This window comes from Sus scrofa, chromosome 1 (genome assembly GCF_054392235.1).
Source record: "Sus scrofa isolate SSC_HxYL_T2T_F1_AM1 chromosome 1, Sscrofa_HxYL_maternal_Yorkshire_Landrace_v2.0, whole genome shotgun sequence".
Lineage (NCBI taxonomy): Eukaryota > Metazoa > Chordata > Mammalia > Artiodactyla > Suidae > Sus > Sus scrofa.
Window position 1 is genome coordinate 179298504 of NC_139383.1, and position 19839 is coordinate 179318342.

At 44.8% G+C, this 19839-nt stretch overlaps 1 long non-coding RNA gene across 1 annotated transcript; it reads right to left on the reverse strand.

The window, feature by feature from the left end:
- Nucleotides 1-13975: 13975 nt before the first annotated feature.
- Nucleotides 13976-14418, reverse strand: LOC100522295 (uncharacterized). The gene is made up of 3 exons (XR_014817594.1): nucleotides 14352-14418; nucleotides 14136-14248; nucleotides 13976-14035 (listed from the first exon to the last, which is right to left on the reverse strand). It is a non-coding gene; the product is annotated as an uncharacterized LOC100522295 (long non-coding RNA).
- Nucleotides 14419-19839: the final 5421 nt, after the last annotated feature.

Sequence of the window (19839 nt, forward strand, 5' to 3'; positions counted from 1 at the left end):
ACCCACCTCCCAACACAGCAGGCTGCTTCAGCCTCCCCAGGGTGAACTTCGTTATGTCCACTGTAATGGGAGGAGCTGAAACGGCCCCATGTCCAACCCACTGGGCCCCATAGCTGCCCAGCTACACAGCCCAGAAGTAGAAGGGAGTTAATGCCCCACAGGGTGAATTTTGACCAGCGAGAGACCTGAGACAGAGAAGAAGCAACAGAGAGATTCCTGACTCTTCTCCCCAAAAGGTTGTTACATGACAGTGGTTTCATGTGCCCTCCTGGAAACATCCAGCATGGCTGAGCCGTCCTTTCTATTTCTCGTGGTGTCACAGCCAGTTCAGTAACGATCCACTTTGTATTTGCTTTGCTCTTCGACTGACCCACTTCCTATTTCTCTCAGTCTCTGCCCTGGGACTAACTCCTCTGCCCCATAAAGCTTTAGCATAGAAGCTTTGCCTCTTGTTTTTTAGGGAAAATGGGCTAAGATGAGGGCTCCCAGTAATAACTGGTGCTGGCCATCTTGCTGACCCTGGCAAGTGAGGGCTTTTCACATTAATATATGACTCTTCCTGCTGCTGAGTGTGTTAGAACAATCTCCTACTTGTCACAGCCATTTGGGCAATCAAAAAGGCATGAGGTAAAATAGACTGGGGCTCAACTCCTGGCTCCATCACTCACTAGCTACATATGTAAACTTGGTGTGATGACTTGAAGTCTTAGTTCCTCTTGCATGAGATGGAGATAATGAAACTCACTTGGTGGAGTTGGTGATGATTAAATGAGCCGAGATGAGGTATGTAGGATATTTAGCACATTGCTGGACACACAAGATGAGTTTAGACAATGTTGTTTTTGTTGTAATGATTAGGACAGTTAAAGAGCAGGCATCCAGGAGGGCTTTGAGTCAGCGCCTAGCAACAGCAACCTCAGAGAGGGACAACTCGGCCTGAGGGCAGGGCGCAACTGTGACACTGAGGCCAGTCTGGAAGACTTCCCAGACTAGATTGTGAGCGAAGGGGTTCTCTGCTGTTTGATCATGGAGAGTAACATGACACTAATCTAGGTCCCCAGTTCGTTTCATTTACAGGCTGCACATGCCCATTGCCTGCCCCCTCTGACCCTGGCATGTCCCCCTCTTACCCTAGAGCTATTTCCATTGCTTCTCCTGCCCCCATTTCATCCTGTGAAAGGACAGCCTTCTTGCCTGGCTTGTGTCCACTCTGGCCTTGGTCTTGGAGACTGAAGGTGTGATTTGGCAGGAGGTAAGGCCCAGGGCAACCTAGGACAGAGGCTCTCACTGCCCATAGCCTTTGCAGCCTGCAGAAGCCTCTGATGCCAGCTCAGATGTCAACAGTTCAAGTTCAAGGTCACTGCCACATCTGCACAGCAGTGCTGCTGCTGGGGCTCTGTGTCTATTCTCACTGCTCCATTGCTGAGTGGTAACAGACCGCTGGTGGGGAGGGGTGGGTGAGATGGAGAGAGGAGGGGAAGGGGCATTCGGGTGTGAGGGAACTGAGGCAGGCTTGAGGATGAGGTAATGTAAGTTTTGTTTTGTTCTGTTTCATTTTTTTGATTATGAGGGAGCTTACATACAGAAAAGCCAGAAAGACACGGAGATGAAAGTTGGTGGAGCAAAGACCAAGAGGAACCCTGAGAGGGGTTGAGGGCTCCGGAATCCAGGATACAGGTGAGGAGATTCTGGCACACCTCTGTTCTCTGACAACAGTGGGCAGGCATGGGGGGCACAGACACGCTAAGTTTGTAGAAGGGAAGCTGGGAGTTGAGGGATTTCATGCCTCCTGGTCACAGTTTTCTCTGGGAAGTAGGAGGCAAAGCCATCTGTTGACATGGGAGTTGAAGTAAGGATGGACTTAGAGACTAGTGGTGAAGAACTGGAATAGCCATCATGGGAAAAGGACAGGATACTTTCTAGTGACATGTCCAAAGATGGCTCAGATGCACGGAAGACTGAGTTTATGATTTCCTCTTCAGCAGCAGCCAGCAGTAGAGACCATCCAGCAGTACCAAGACTTGAGTTACCAGCAGGCCATCCCCATGTACCATCTCTGACTCCTCTCCACTCCCAAAGCTTTTGTGGACAGCTCAGGTGATGCAGGAGCAGAGGACAGGTAGGTAGGCCCTGCTCAGTGTCCCAGAGGCTGCACCCAGCCAAGGCAGGGTGGTGCCACCCAACACCTGGAGTACATAGGCTCTTTAAACACTAGGCCTAGATCTCAGTCTGTCAATCAAACATTGCTCATGGGGAGTTCCTGTCCTGGTTCAGAGGTAATGAACCCAACTAGAATCCATGAGGATGCGGGTTTGATCCCTGGCCTTGCTCAGTGGGTTAAGGATCTGGCATTGCCTTGAGCTGTGGTGCAGGCCAGATATGGCTGGCTTGGATCCCAAGTTGCTGTGGCTGTGGTGTAGGCCTGGCAGCTGTAGCTCAAACACCACCCCAGCCCAGGAACTTCCATGTGCTGCATGTGTGGCCCTAAAAGAAATTTTTTTAAATAAAAAATAAACACTGCTCATAAGATGTCACCCCACCTCCTCTCCTAGGACCAACATGTAGACAAGAAGTCCTATCAACATTCCCTGGTGCCAAGACCAGCTTGATTAAAAGGGTATGTTCAGAGGTTTTATTAATTGACGGAAAACTGTATCTGTGTTTCCACAGATTTTTTCCTAAAACTCTCCATGTGAGTGGGTGGGAAGGGGGAGCTAAGGACCAGCGTGACTTGGAAACTTGTTTCCTGGCAGAGGATCTATTGGCAGAGCAACTGAATTGGGGTCACTGACTGTCCTCATGTGTAAAGTCGCTTAGTGCTGGGCCTTGGCCTACCTTCCCTAGATGCCTTGAGCACACAGATGTCAACAAAGGGGCTTAGCCTCCTAGGAGAGAGAGGAGCTATATGAACTCACTGTGTTCATACTTTTTAAAAACACTTTGAATTTTGTTGATACATTTATCTAAAAGGATGAAGAGCCCCAAACAAAAGCCAATATCCCCCCAACCCCCTCAACACATCCCTATACACCCACACCTATGCTACATTGTTTATCTACAGGTTCTGCTATTCATTCCTTTGTTTTTGGCAGAGTTGAAAGCTTGTTCAAAGTGATCCTTGGTATGTTGCCATCTCGTGGTAGAAAAGGGTAACTGACTACGTATGCTCTGTTGAAATAACTCATTATTTCAACAACTGTATTTGCTGAGAGTCTACTCTCTATCAGGCATTGTATGCTAACTGCAGCCATCCCTTTACATTAAAATAAGAGTCTGCATGTGTGGTAGGAAACTTCTGATAACTGTCATTCCAGACCCTCCATAAGAGCTACATCTTAGGAACCCAGTACCTCACTCTCCGCTCCATTTGAAATTTCACTGAGAATCCTGGATGCTGAAAGGAGTCTGATGGAACAAGGCTGCCTGGGGCTGCAGAATTCAATTCAGGTGCAACAAAACGTGATCTTTTCCTGCTGTGGTAATTTCCCATCCCTACATGTCAGTAGTTCTTAGCCCTGCTGCACATCAGAATCACCAACGGGCTTTTAAAAACAGTGATGCCCAGATCTCACTTCCAGAGATTCTGATTTAATAGTTCAGGGGTGAGGCAGTGGTCTTTTTAAAGCTCTCCAGGTGATTCTAATGTGCAGTCAGGACTGAGAGATGCTGTAAAAATTGGTAAGCATGGGTCAGATATCACCCTTTTTATTGCTCTTATAACTGGGAGAAGTACTCCCTTACATACACATGCCTTCCTCACTCCTCCCACTCAGACAGGAATTGAGAGCAGCATGGCCCCTCATCGAAGAATTTCATCTGTCTTTTACATTTCAAGGAATATTTTCCAAATTTCCAGGGGGGGTCTTTGAGAAGCTCCACAAGCTACTATTAAAAGGCATATGACCAGTAGGCCCCTTGTTCTTATTCTTGGCCAGACTAAGGGAGTGCAATTTGAAAGAAGAATGGGGAGTTCCCGTCGTGGCGCAGTGGTTAACGAATCCGACTAGGAACCATGAGGTTGCGGGTTCGGTCCCTACCCTTGCTCAGTGGGTTAACGATCCGGCGTTGCCGTGAGCTGTGGTGTAGGTCGCAGACGCGGCTCGGATCCCGCGTTGCTGTGGCTCTGGCGTAGGCCGGTGGCTACAGCTCCGATTCAACCCCTAGCCTGGGAACCTCCATATGCCGCGGGAGCGGCCCAAGAAATAGCAACAACAGCAACAACAACAACAACAGACAAAAAAAAAAAAAAAAGATAAAAGACAAAAAAAAAAAAAAAATGAAAGAAGAATGGGTGGGGGAAGAGTTGAGCATAGAAGCATATTCTGGTCGCCAAAAAAAAAAAAGAAAGAAAGAAAAAAAAAGGTAAAATTCCAAGGGGCAGCCTTGCAAAGTATGGGAAATTAAGTGAAAAAACATTTTTCTTTTCTCCTTAAGGGTTCAAAGTTTGTCTATGATATTCTGGGAATTAATGTTTGTCATTGGGAAAGGGGTGTGTTTGTGTGTGTGCACGAATGCGTGTGCACCAGCTGATAGTCCACGGATATTTGAAGAATAACGAGGTCCATTTTCAATTCACATGGATGGGAGAACTTAAAGAGGGCCAGGTATGGGGTCCCCATCCCCTCACAGCTTATCTGGCTCTGAAGGACTTGGAGAGCTCAAGTGCACCGTGGACCATTTTGCTGAGATATTCTGTATGGAATACCAAAGACTTGGCTTAATAAACTTCTGGGAAGTTGGGGGATGGGGAGACTTGAGATAGACCCTCCCTATAGGTGGAAGTGGTATTTCTTCATCATGGGGAGGATACACACCCCACCCAGAGAGGCAGGTTTGAAGAGGGAGGCTGTTTTTCCAAAAGGAAGGCAGAGATAAGGTCAAGTGAACAAAATTAGGTTCAGGAGAGCCCCCACCTAAAGAGTCTCCTCCTGAAAAACATTCAATTTCTTGGATGTTTTTCCAGGAAAAAAAAAGATCCTAATGGTTGTTTAAAATTCTCTCTCTTATATGTTGTGACTTTAATTTTTCCAACCTTTAGTGAAGTCTAAGGCATTTACTTATTTGTGTTTGTGTGACGAATGCGTGAAGAGAGAAGAGATGCATTCATCTGCCTTCCCTGTACATAGACCATTATTTGGGAAGCAGCAGGATGCTGGGGCACCTGCCCAGTGCTGACCTGGGTCATGGACCCACACAGAACCCAGAGCTGCAGGGAAGAGAGAGGAACTCAGAGGAACAGAGGACAGGGAAACATGGACATGGGAGAAGGGATACAACCCCTATTTCTCTCCCAAAAATAGAGGGAGGAAGGGACAAGTCAAGAAGGTGTGGAAAACTCTCATTTGGCTTATAACATACATTCTTTCATTGCTGAGATAAAGGAGGAGAAAAAGGGCAGTGGACTGAGAGGGCTGATCCAGAGATGTGATTTTAACTTAACTAGTTTGGGGCAACAGCAGGACGTTCAAGTAGAGACTTTCCACAGATATAAGTACATACATGGTAAAGGGAAGGTTTAAAAAAATTTAAAACCAAAAATAAAAATCGAAGAGTCTAATCCAGGTCTAGGAGGTTTTGGACACATAGACCAAATCCTAGTCCTTTGTCTTCCACAGGAGGAAACTGAGATGCTGAGGGGCCAGGGTCACTGCATCCCCAAAGCTACAGAGGTATCTGAGCTGAGATTCAGGGCTTGAACCCACCTCTCCTGACTTCCAGTTCAGGTCCGGTTTTTGCTTGCTAATTTCCCAAGTGTCGTCTTAGTCCTGGTCATTTGAACACTGACTATGGTGAACACATGGGGGGCAATGCATTGGATATTCTGGGGAACTCACCAACTAATACTCCTTCATTGGGTTTTCTGATACTAATTAAAGGAAGATTTCATCTTCTGTTTTTTTAAAGTTGACTTTTGTCTTGTTTTGTTTTTAATAGAGTAATTATCCCTGTTTGTGTAAGCAGAGAATTAAATCCCTGAGTCAGAGTCTCCCCTTTGTTTTCAGTATACTCAAAGACTAGGCCTGCGATTGGCAAAGTATATCCAATGGTTCCATTTAAAAAGGAACTTGAATTTGAGCCACGGAGCTTGGCAGCGGTCCTCATGCTAAGTGATTCTAAGAGGAGACATTTGCTCATGACCAAGGTGACCGGGGATTTGAAGACAAGAAACTAAGCAGGAAAGAGATGCAGAAACAACCCAGGAACCTAAAGAAATACCTTCTTTGAATGGGAACTGGCTACCCTGGGGCAACAAAAAGAGGAGTCAGTGATTCTTAAAACTCAAGCTTAAACCTCTCTCTTTCTCTCTCTCTCTCACACACACACAGGATTAATGATGTCTGTATAGCCATTTTGTTGGCATTTGAGTTGGCATTTTTGCTGCCAGCCACAAGGTCCAGCAAATAGACACATCTAGGGGTGCTCAGGTATCTCTTTCTGCATTAAAAGAGAATGCACTTCAAGTAGTGACTCATGGACCCCAAGAGCCCTGATCATACTCATTTTCCAATGTTTTCTGAGGTTAGAGATGCCAGCCCTTTCGGTGGTGCTCTGTTCTCCACGGTTTGCCTCACTCGTCCATGAGGAGATGGGATGGCCTTGGAAACAAGTTCCAGGAGGTGTACAAACTTGCCTGGACCTCCTGAGTGGTGTGTTTATAGCAACAGGATGCAAGCTGTAAGCTGGCAATAAAGCTTCCGTGGTCTGGATTGGGGTCACCCTGTATCTGGGACTTCCTGAAAAGCTTGGAGACACCATGTTTGTTTATTCTGAGACAGAGAGGCCAGAAAACACACTGGAAGAAGTCCTGACCCTTCATCCTCATAGTTAGCCAGACAAAGAAATTCTCTCTAACCACAAGACAAAATCACATTTTAAACCCAAACTGTTCCCTTGTCCCTCCCAGTCCTCAGTTCCAGTTCAATGTTGTAAATATCTGTACCTCTCTTCTTAAGGTATGATTACTTTCCTCTTTAATTCATCACTTTTAAAATGAAAAATCCCCTTTTCCACAATTCACTATTATACATGCTTTCTCCACATAGCAGCTAGAACAGATTCCTTTCCAACTCTTTCTACAGCTCTACCTGGCTTGGCTCTGTCCTTCTCTCTGACTTCACTGTCTCTCCCCTTAAGACTTAGCTTCAGCCACACTGGCCTTGGTTTATTTACCAAGCACTTCTGATTTGGGGGGACTGATAAAGACGGATTAAGTGGCATACACACCTAAAACCACGCATAAAATCATTTTCATCACTTTTTTAAAAATTTACACACAGTAAATTTCATTTTTGTTGTTCAGTCCTATGAGGTTTTACACATGCATAGGTTTTTGTAATCACCAGCATGTTCAGGCTATAAATAAATCAATGCCAACACCTAAAAGAATTCCCTCATGCTCCCCCTTGTGGTTAGTTTCTGCCCCCACCCCATGGCAACCACTGGGTTTTGCCTTTTCCGGACTGTGATATGAAGGGCATTATATACTATATGATTTTTTTTTTTTTTGTCTTTTTTAGGGCTTCTATGCTTAGGGTTTTGCCTTTTCCGGACTGTGATATGAAGGGCATTATATACTATATGATTTTTTTTTTTGTCTTTTTTAGGGCTTCACCCACAGCATACAGAGGTTCCCAGGCTAGAGGTCGAATCGGAGCTGTAGCCACTGGCCTACACCACAGCCACAGCAACGTCAGATTGGAGTTGCATCTGCAACCTACACCACAGCTCATGGCAACACCGTATCCTTAACCCACTAATCGAGGCCAGGGATTGAACCTGCGTCCTCATGGATGCTAGACAGATCCATTTCTGCTGAGCCAAGAGGGAACTCCCCTAGTATATTATCTTTTAAGGCTAGCTTCTTTTCACTGAGCATAATGCATTTGAGAGCCATCCACACTGCTGTGTTGTAGCAATCGTCTGTTCCTTTTTCTTTTTTTCTGAGTAGTATTCCATTGCATTGATGTATCAGTGTTTTGTTTTGTCTTGTTTTTTCTTCAAATCCATTTACTCATTGGAGAATATTTGAGTAGTTTCCAGTTTGGGGCAATTATGAATAATAATGCTGCTATTAACGCTGCTATTAAACATTAGTGTACAGGTCTTTGTATGCATACAAGTTTTCATTTCTCTATAATAGTTATTGCTGAGATTGCTCAGTCAAATGGTAAATGGTAAATACATGTTTAATTTTTGTTTACCTTTGTAAGAAAATATCAAACTGCTCTCTAGAGTGCCTGTCCTGTCTCATACTGCATTCTCATCAGCCCTGTTTGAGAGTTCTAGTTGCTCCACATCCTCATCAGCTCTTTGTATTATCAGAATTTTTTAATATTATCCATTCTAATAGGTATGCAATGGTATTTCACTATGGTTTTTAATTTGCATTTCCCTGATGACTACGGATGTGAACAGCTGTTCATACATTTATTTGCCATCTATATATCTTTTTTGGTGAGGTACATTTCCAAAGCTTTTGACCATTTAAAAAAATTGGATTGTTGAGTTTTGAGAGTTATTTACATATTCTAGATAACTGTCTGTGGCTTATCTTTTCATTCTCTTAACAATGTCTTTTGCAGAGCAAGTTCAATGAATTCAAAATTTTTAAGGACCTTCCTTTGTGATTTAAGAGCACAAATATTTTCTCTTATTTTTAATTTTTTTAATTTTTAAATTTTAATTATTATTATTATTTTTTTTTTTGTCTTTTCTAGGGCCACACCCGCGGCATATGGAAGTTCCCAGGCTAGGGGTCTAATGGAGCTATAGCTGCCAGCCTACGCCACAGCCACAGCAACATGGGATCCGAGCCACGTCTGCAACCTACACCACAGCCCACAGCAATGCCAGATCCTTAACCCACTGAGCGACGCCAGGGATCAAACCCTCAACCTCATGGTTCCTAGTCAGATTCGTTAACCACGGAGCCATGACGGGAACTCCTCTCTTATTTTTTAAACCTGAATTTCATAATTTTTAAATTTTACATTCATATCTGTTATTCATTTTCAGTTAATATTTGTATATGGTGTAGGCTGAGGTTCAAAATTTACATATTAATATCCAATTGTTCCAGCTTGATATGTTGAAAGACATCTATTGAATTGCTTTCAAACTTTAAACAAACACTTCACAAAAGAAGATATGCAGATGGCAAATAAGCAGGTAAAAAAAATCTTCAATGTTAGGCAAAGATCTTCAATGTCAGGAAAATGCAAATTAAAACCGCAATGAATTATCATCATGCAACTTCTAGGCTGGCACATGTGTGACAGACCTGGAACTCTCACAGGCTGCTGGTATAAATATAAAATGGTATAACCACTTTGGAAAATAGTTTGTCAATTTCTTTAAAAGCAAAATACACAGTAACCATATAACCCAGCTATTCTACTCCTAGGTATTTACCCAAGAGAAATGAAATCATATTTCCATACAAATACTTGTAGAGGAATGTTCTAAGCACCTTTACCTCTAACAAGCAAAACAGGATATACCTATCAACCTATCAGCAAGTAAATTTGAATAAGCCTGGTTACAATGGAACACTGCACAGAAATAAAAAAGAACCGACTCGATTCCTCAGATTAAACTAAACAGTTATTTCTCATAATATCACCATTTTTAATTGACAGGATTAGTAAAACATTAAGACAGAAAAAAAAAAGAATGAACTACTGATACATGCTTCAACATGGATGATTCTCAAAATGATTATGTCAGAGACAAGACAAGTACATTTACTATGACTCCATCAATATGAAATTTCAGGAGCTATAAACTAACATAAATGACAGAAAGCATATCAATGATTGATAGGAGATAAGATAGGGAAGTGAAGAGGGGTGAAAAGAAAGAATTAATAAAAAACATAAGACGACTGGCGTTCCCGTCGTGGCTCAGTGGCTCAGTGGTTAACGAACCTGACTAGTACCCATGAGGACGTGGATTTGATTCCTGACCTTTCTCAGTGGGTTAAAGATCTGGTGATGCTGTGAGCTGTGCTGTAGGTTGCAGAGGTGGCTCGTATATGGCGTTGCTGTGGCTGTGGCATAGGCCAGCAGCTACAGCTCCGATTCGACCCCTAGCCTGGGAACCTCCATATGCCCTAATATGCTCTAAAAAGGGTGCAGCCCTAAAAAGACAAAAGATATATATATATATATATATATATATACACACACACGTGTGTGTGTGTGTGTGTGTGTGTGTGAGTGTGATGACTTTTGGGGGTAAAAGATATGTTTGTTACCTTGATTGAGGTAATGGTTTTATAGATGTACACGTATATCAAACTCATCAAATCATACACTTCACGTGTGTGCAAGTTGTAAGTCAATTATACATCAATAAAATTCTTTAAAATTGACCTTATTTTTTGAATCTATTTTTGGAGTCTCTATTCTGTTCTACTTGTCTGTGTCTGTTTTTTAGCCAATACTGTACCATTTTGATCACTGTAGTTTCATTTTATGTATGTATCTACATATTACCTGATATACAGGTATATATCAGGTAGTGTCTTTCAACTTCTTTTTCAACATTGTTTTGGGTATTCTACTGCCTCTACTTTTATATACAGATTTTATAAACTGCTCGTCTATATCTACAAAAACTCACACTGGGATTCGAGACTGCCTTAAATCTATGGATCAACTAGGTAAGTTTGACATTTTAGCCACAATGAATCTTCTAATACATAAACAGAATATGTCTCCCCATTTCAGGTCTTTTTTGATTTCTTTCACCAGTGTTTTGTGGTTTCTTTTCCATCACACATTTTGTTAGAGTTGTAGCTGACTATATCATATTCTTTTGGAGCTATTTTAGATGTTAATGTTTTTGAATGTTTTGAATGTTTTGAATATCAGTTTTCAATTGTTCACTTGTAGGTATAGAAAAATGATTGATTTTTGTATGTTGACCTATTCCACGACCCCGCTAAACACACTTAGTTCTAGAAGTGTTTTTTATAGATTCTTTGAGATTGTTTGTGCAGACAATAATGTCATCTGAGATAGCACAGTTTTATTTCCTTCTTTCCATCCAAATGCCTTTTATTTCTTGTCTTATTACATGCTAGGATTTCCAGTACAATATGGAACACCTGGAGTTAAAGCTGACATCTTCCACTGATCATTCCTAATGTAACAAAGAGAGACAGTCAGACAGCCAGTCCCTCTTAATGTGAGGCACAAGGGATACACAATCAGCTATGAATTATTACTGAAGAAAAAAACTGAGCCTGAGACTGACCAAGCCTCTAGCCAGAGCTGATACTGGGGATGCAGAAAAACTCAATCATCAAGATAAACAATATTTTAATGCAATATTTTTAAAAACTGAAATCAATGCAAAACATTTATGAACAAAATGTGGGACTTCAGGCCCTCTCTAAAGAGATAAATTCAAAGAATCTCTGGCCGGGATAAAATTACCAGATCCACCAGTCTCACTGCAACTATTATAGAGTTCTTGAGTCCCCTCCTCCACTTCAGCAACCTGGCCTACTCCCTCTTGTCCCATATCAGTAAAGGTATTTGGCCTGCTCCTCTTCCTGCCCCTAAGGGAAATTATGTACCTCCAACCAACCAGCAAGTATATCCTGAGACCTCCCCTCTCTCCTTTGTTCCTGGGCTATAAAAACAGACACAACCACACACTCAGGGTCTGCTGTCCCTGATCATCAGGAAGTCATTCCACTGTGCTAGCAGTGTTTCTTATCTCAATAAACTCATCTTTCTCTTTACCCTGCTTTGAGCCTGGAAATTCTTTTCCAACCCACATGCAGACCGCAACACAAAATATCCAACATTTAAATAAAGACAGAATCAGTATTACTGGTTTTTCCTTTGCCCCAGGCTCCATTATGGCTCAGTACTATTACTAATCTTGACCCTGGTCTAGAATCTGGATCTAATTACCATCTTACAGAGAATATAGAAATAAAAGAAAGGCTGAATGAATCCAGTATGTGGGGAACTACAGGATGGTGATAAATTTCTTCAATAAATACATTGCAAGAAAAAAAAAAAAAATCAACCCTGGAGTGCCAGACTGGTAGTTACATAGATATGTTCATTCGAGGACGCTTCAGGAAACTATAACCTTATGATATGTGTACTTTTCAACAGTCTGTTATATTATGATTAAAAATCTCTTTTTAAAAGAAGGAAGAAAAAGTTTCTAAATTCAAACAATTACTAAGTTGGGGTGATTATAGCTATTTATATAATTTTATTTTTAATGTGTTTTATAATTTATAATTTAGTATAGTATGCTATATAATTTCTATAACTCTACCATTAAAATGTCAAGTTATGTTGTTACACATTTATAATTTTATAATTTATACAATTTTATGAATTGTAGGTTTATTTCAACAAGTTAAAAAAACCTTACTGGCCCTTAATTAGTCAGGATACATATGGAACTATTTAGGGGTGAAGTTAATGAAATCTGGAATTTGTTTTAAAGTATTTCAGAGAAAAAAAAAGAAAAGAAAGGAAAAAAGGAGGGAAAGTAGGAAAAGGGCCCAATGAAATAAATGTGGGAAAAATTGATAATTGTTGATTATGGGGAAAGTATTAGAACTCATTACACTTTACTTTTGTATTTGCTTGAAATATTTTCATTATAAAAATAAATAAAATAGCCATTCACCCTCACCTGTTATCATTTTCTACTCCATTACATTGTTTTACTTTTTTCTAACATACTATCTGAAATTATCTTGTTTATTGGTGTGTTGTCTGCCTCCACCCAGAAGAATACAAGCACCATGAAAACAGGATGTACCTGAGCTATGTTTGCTCCTTTACTCTGAGCAACTAAAACAATTTAAAGAATGAAGTGCATCAGCATCTTTTGTCTAATATGATTTTCAAACAGGAGATATGTTGCAGCTGATGGGTATTTTATTTTTTATATTATTTAAAGAATAAGATCACAGGATAGCCTACTTTTAGTCTCAAAGGAATTCCAGCTCTTTTCTCCTTGGAGAGATGGCAAGATTTTGGTAATTCAGAGACTATATTCTCTCGAGGAGTTCTTCATCATTTCATAGCCCCCAAATCTGGTTATTTGCCAGTGTGTATAGGCTACAAAACCCAGTACTTTAATCTGACCTACTGTTAAGTTCCCCTGAGAGGCTGTTAATTTAAAAAAAAAAAAAAAAAGGTTTGGGTTTTATAGGCTCCATCTTCCTTACATTGTTTTAAGTCTATAAAACAAAGAACAGATGGTACACTCTATAAATCTGCAATTAGGAGTTCCCGTCGTGGCGCAGTGGTTAACGAATCCGACTAGGAACCATGAGGTTGAGGGTTCGGAACCTGCCCTTGCTCAGTGGGTTAACGATCCGGCATTGCCGTGAGCTGTGGTAGGTTGCAGACGCGGCTCGGATCCCGCGTTGCTGTGGCTCTGGCGTAGGCCGGTGGCTATGGCTCCGATTCGACCCCTAGCCTGGGAACCTCCATATGCCGCAGGGGTGGCCCAAGAAATAACAAAAAAAAAAAAAAAAAAAAAAAAAAAATATCTGCAATTACCAGCTTCCTGTCAGTTCTCTGTGTCAAAGTCAGCTTCCCCATCTTGTGAAGGGGCTGTGCAACTCAGAATAAGCACTTTTCTCTTCCAAAATTTAGGTCCTTAAAAGTGACCTCTGCTCGATCACTGAGCTCCTCTGTATCCATCCTAGGTACCCAGATTCCTCAGCAGTTCAGAGTTCAGGAGTTCCCACTCCAGTCTTAATCACACTGAATATGTTTTCCCATAACTTGTATAGGAAATCTGGACACTCCAAGGTGGATTCTAGGGCCAGAGTGTTTCAGGTCAGAGTGAAGTTGTCAGTGCTCAACTGTAGAGACTTTGAATCTATATGCCCTGCTTGGATGTTTGGAAACACTAAATTTATATCACCATGTACATATTTTTAAGACTGAGGAGGCCTCCCCCCCAACCCAGCCCGGGGCACACTCGCACTGGTCCGGCCGCACGCAAACGCCTCCGTTCTGGCAGGGCTTGGCGCAGATGGCTGCGGGCGCAGGACGTGGGATTCAGAACCGGGCAGACTGCCTGGCTCCCCAGCCCGGTGGGGCGAACCTCCAAAGAGGCCTAGGAAGATCCAACCTCACCTTCATCACAGGTGAGCGCCCCGGGATGCCGCTTTTTCCAGCCCTGGCAGCACACGGCGTGGGTCTGCTGCACTTCTCTCCGCACCTCCCGCCAGGCCACGCGGTAGGTGGTCCTGGAACACAGCGCCGGGCTCTGGACATTGGCACATGGGTCCCGGTCCCGGTTCTTGGGGTTCCTCTTGGGAGACCCCGGAGTCCAGGCTCCCCATCCCTCACCTGTAGGTGCTGCAGACACGCCTTCCAGGGCACAGGGTCAAGTAGGGCTTATATATCGGTTGGCTGTAGGACTCGTTGTAACAGGAGTGGGACCACCAGCGTCTGCCTGGAGCAGACCCCCTGACTGCGCCCGTGCCGGAGAAGGTGAGAGACACTGAGTGGCCCAGGCCCTGGAGAGCCAGGAGCCCCCCACTTCCCTTCAGGCTCCACCGAGGCCCACCCTCCCTAGAAATGACAGCCTCACCCCCATTCCGAACTTTTTTTTGCCCTGTGAAGCCCCACCTCCAGCAGGTTTCATGAAGACCTCACCCCTGGCCCTGCCCCCTCTGTTGTCACCTCTCTTTGAAGGAGCCACCCTTGGCCCCCTGGCCTGACATCAGTAGCAGGAGGAATGAGAGTCCACCTAAGAGGGTGTGCAGCTCAGCCCTGGACCCCATGATTCTCCTTAATTCCAGACTCTTCAGCTGCAGGCAAGAAGAGGTTAATGAAGGCCCTTCCCTTCCCCAGATAACTTCTCCAGCTCCAGCCCTTCTAAGAACAATCTGCGGGTGCCCTTTAAGGGGGCCAGGACATTCATTTGCACCCTTGCATTGGCCAGGATTATCTACACCTGCACGTACATTTAACTCACACCACCCCTTCTTTTAGCACATCACGGTGCCTGCATCATCCGACAAGCGCACACCCCGACAACGCTCCCTCCATCTCCCTTCATGACCCTCCTATCTCGAACCTCCTCTCCTCTATCCTCATCTTCTCACCTTCAAAATCTCAGTTCTCATCATGCCACCCCTTCACACTTGTGCACAAACCCACACACCCGGAAACCCTACCTTTTTTTTTGCTCTTTAGGGCTGCACCCGCGGCATATGGAGGTTCCCAGGCTAGGGGTCTATTTGGAGCTACAGCTGCCAGCCTATGCCACAGGCACAGCAACGCCAGATCTGAGCTGCATCTGTGACCTACACCACAGCTCACGGCAACGCCAGATCCTTAACCTACTGAGCGAGGTCAGGGATCGAACCCGCAACCTCATGGTTCCTAGTCGGATTTTATTCCGCTGCGCCGCGACAGGAACTCCCAGAAACCCCACCTTAAACATGTTTCTTCTACCCTCACACCCCACAGCACCATTCACCCTGGACCCACTCCCCTCCCCTCCGACACCACCCCCAAATGCACAAGCACTCTAAGACTCTGAGTGATCCCACTCTTTCCCCACTGACTTTCTCTCCCCACCTGTCTGTGCCTCTGTCCGGGAGACTTCAGGCCGACCAGCCTCAACAGTAGCAGCTCAGACTGGTGGGCGGGCTACACGGGCTGCAAGGGAGAGGAGGGGCGGGCAGACAGAGCCCTCCCATTCCTGTCCCCTCCCGCAAGCCTCCTACATAGTTTGAGCTTGGTCCATTCAGTGGAGGCCAAATTCCGCTACCTTCACCTCCAGCCGAGCAAAGGGCGCCCTAGAAGTCTCTTCTCAACCCTCTGCGGCCCCTTATTTCTGGACCTCTCCCAGATCAGCAGAGGCTGCTGGCTTTATACCGCCAGCAGTACCCCTGGCCCTTGTCCCCTGCCCTTCAACCCAACACAGACCGGGGAACTGGGGGGCAGGGAGAGGCAGAGAACAAAGTGGGTCAGGTCATGGGAGAGAAAGCAAGCTCGCCGAGGAAAGAAAGAAGGGGACATCACAAAGGGGCGAGGGAGGGGGGCTGCCCAGGGCAATGAGGGCAAAATTGCCCCATTTCTTGATGACATTTGTGAGGGCCTTGGGGGGAGGGGGGCAGAGTTGAGTCAGCTGCCGCCCCCCATGCCAGAGCAGACAGGGCCTTATTGTCTCCACCAAGATTCCTTCTCTCAAGGAAGAGGAGGCTCATTGTGCAGCCCCTCACCCAGTTCTGGCATACAAAGGTCGAAAAGGGGCGCAGCAAATGCCCACCCTGACCCTTAGCCCCCTCGTCTAGCCTGGGGGTGGCTGGCACATTCCACCCATGAGGCTGGGGCTCAAACCACTGGTGCCCTGGGCTCAGCCCCCTATCATAGGCTGGGACAGGAAAAGAATTGTCCACAGCAGGAAAGAACCCGCAGAGAATCAGGAACCCACAGAGAATGGGCATTGAGAGAGCAGAAACACCAAGGGGGTCCCACCCCAGAGCAGTTATCCGGGCACCTAGGCCTCAGGCCCTCCCTCCCCACCCTCCTTGGGGAGCCAGGTCCCCTTCACCTGGAAATGAATCAAGCCACACTGAGTAAATGATACTTTATTTCCATAAATACAGGAGTGACACCCATTCAAGGGTAGCTAAAAGAGGGGCTGGAGCCTTAAAGAAACGAGGCTTCCAGAGGGCACCCCAATTCTGAGCATAGGGACTGGGGGAATCCCCAAACCTGAGATGGGCCTCGCAGGCCACAGATATTCCCCAACACTGACACTTCAAGAATGGAACTGTCCCCATAGGGGAGCCTCAGAACCCCACTGTCATGGGTGGTCCTTCCTGGGGGTCGGGAGGGTTCACAACAGGGGAGTTCAGACGGAAAGGGGACATGGGGAAACAGAAGCAAAAAAAAAAAAAGGAAAAAAAAAAGACTGAGGAAAATAAGTTATTACAGTATCCATTCAAGAAACACTTCCTGAGCTCTGGCCATGGGCCAGATGCCATGTGTTGAGAGATATGTGGTTCTTACCTCATTGTTCATAATCCGGCTGAGAAATGGTGCATAAACAATTGCTATAATGCAAAGAGATCAGTGCTCTGGAAAAGCCTTTCCCACCCTTCTTAGGGTGAGTATATGACCAAGAGTTATAACGACGATGTATGTTTTGAAGCTATTTCTTTATTCTGGAGTACCTTGCATGTATTACAGTATCCCCTTTCACCCTCACAAGAACACTGATGTTGTAGGTATTATCATTCTCATTTTACACATGAGGAAACTAGAGCTTAGAGAGATGAGATAGTCCCCACAGTTTGGAATTTAGGGTCTTTCTTGTTTCCCAACCATGGTGAGTGTAAGCTGGACTCTGCAAGTGCCAGGTATATTCCTTTCAGACAGGGCTATGTCCCAGTTTGGACACTAGAGGGCACTAAGAGAGTGAAGTAATGAGAGGAATTTGCCCCTGGGCTACCTCTCTGAACAGCCACAAATTGACCTTCCCAAATTTATCTTTGAAGGTGGATTAACCATAATTGCAATGATGAAGCTACCACACACTCCAGCTACAGCAAGGGCAAGGATCACTTAGGATTCATCTTTCATCCAAAGCTCTTCGGCCTGCTGCTTTTTTACCCATAGTAGAGAATGTTTGTGGAATTTAATTGGATGTCTATATACAGTCATAACACGACTCTCTTACTTCTCCTTATCCTATAGCTGATTCCAAACCAGCAGCTGTGCAAACCAGAAATTAAACAGCTTCTTAACTAGAAATTGGTCCACGTGAAAGTAGCCCAGTTCACCTGTGGGCTGCGTACACATTTCCGACATGTTCCTCACCACCCCATTTATTCCAGCTCCCAGAGAAATGAGTGGCTGGCATGACCCTGCTCCACTGGCAGCATTGCAAAGGACTGACCCATCAGCATGATCCTCCTCCTGAGGGATGCTCCATGAGGTGGAAGTACTCAGGCTGTCACCTGCAGGGTTACCTCTCTGCTGAGGGAAGGAGCACTCAACAGGATCAGTCAGCATCAGAGACAAGAAGTCAAAACCTGTGCTGCTGTTTCAATCCTTCCCTCCTTAGAGTTTTGCCAATGGTTTCTAGATAGCTTTTCCAGCATGTTTACAACTCATAAGAAGTAGAATATGTAGCTAAAAACTACTGGAAAAAGCTAGTTCACATTTTAGGGAAAACATTTAAAAATAATCAATGACTAATGTGTCTTAAAAAAGTGTTTTCTCATGTGGTTCAGTCCCGTGTGGCAAAAACCAGAGCCTTTTCAACCCAGCCACACCCAGGGGTGATGCAATAGTAAACGAGACACAGGCATGAATGTGATTCTGAATGTGAAGCTGGCCTGCAGCTTGGTCACTCTACAGCCCGACGGGCTGTGGACCAACTGAGCTAATGTTCAGAGAGACTTCCCGGCAAGATGCACAGCACAGCAGGAAATTGGGGCAGTTTGGACCTTACGCTATAGTCAGGAAGGAACAGCCAGCAATTTTTTGTTTTTAAGTAGTCAAGTTATGCAAACAGAACTCTGCTTTAGTAAGACAGGTTTGGTGGCACAATGGGGGATGTATTAAAGAGAAGGACTGGAGACAGGAAGATCTTGGGACGAGGGTGTATAGAAGTAAGCATGTGAGGAGTGAAAGAGCATGTAAGGAACGTTTCGGGGCTGGAACCAACACCTCTGAGTTGTTGACTGAGTGTGGGAAAAAGGGAGGAAGAAGGTATAAATATGACAACCTCACATCCTTGGAGCATTTACTATGTGCAAGTTAGAAAGCATTTTATAGGAATTAACTCGTTCTGACAAATCGCAAGTAGGAATTATTATCATCCACCTTTCCTGGGATAGGAAACAGAGGCACAGAGAAGCTAAGCCATTTGTCAAAAGTCACCAGGATTTGAATCCAGGCTGTCGAAGTCCAGAACCTACATCTGTCACATATCTCACAGAGCCTCTTCTCCAGTCTGGGTGACACGGAAGACAGCGGTGTCACTGGCTGAGCTGGGAAGTCAGAAGGAGCAGGTGGCGGGGAGGGGCAGTGGGATGGGGGGGTGGCAGATGAGGTGTACTTTGGACACATGTGGAGGGTGGTGTTTTGCATGTGTTTGGAATTTGGATGTTCTGCCAGCACCTCAAGTCGAGATGTACGGCAGGCTTTGGGCCCCAGCGTGGAGAGGAAGCTGGTTTTCATTAAAAATAATGAAACATCTGTAGAAATGCTGTTGGCTGACTTTCCCAGTCAAGCTATTCAAGAAAGTCCTGATATGCTCACAAACAGGAAGCCCATGCCCTGGCTGAAGGTTTGGCCAGAGATTTAGGAAGACCAGGTCCCTAAGCAAGGTGCTCAGGGTCTCTGGGCCACACGGAGGTCTACAAAGGAGCCCACAGCCCAGCCCCAAATAAGAAGGGTGTCTCCAAGACTCCCTCAATTTATCCCAAGTCCCCTCCTCATTCCAATGGATCAGTGCTTCTCAGCGCTGCCTGCTCATCAGAATCATCCTGGGAGTCTAAAAACCACTGTCACTCAGGCCGCACCTGGGAACCAATTAAGTCAGGCTATCTCAGGTGGGCCCAGGCAGTTTTGAAAAGCTCTTTAGGTGATTTCCAAGGGAGGCCCAGGTTAAGCACCAGAGCACAGAAGGAGGACTTGTCTTTGGAGATGATCAGGGAGCAAGGGAATGACTAATACCTACCGAATACTTTTCAATTCATAAAACCCTCTCCATATACGGCCTTATTTAAGGAGCATCATATTGTCATCTACTGGCTGGAAGGGAAAACCATGACTCCAAAACAGAAATGACTTGCTCAATGTCAAACAG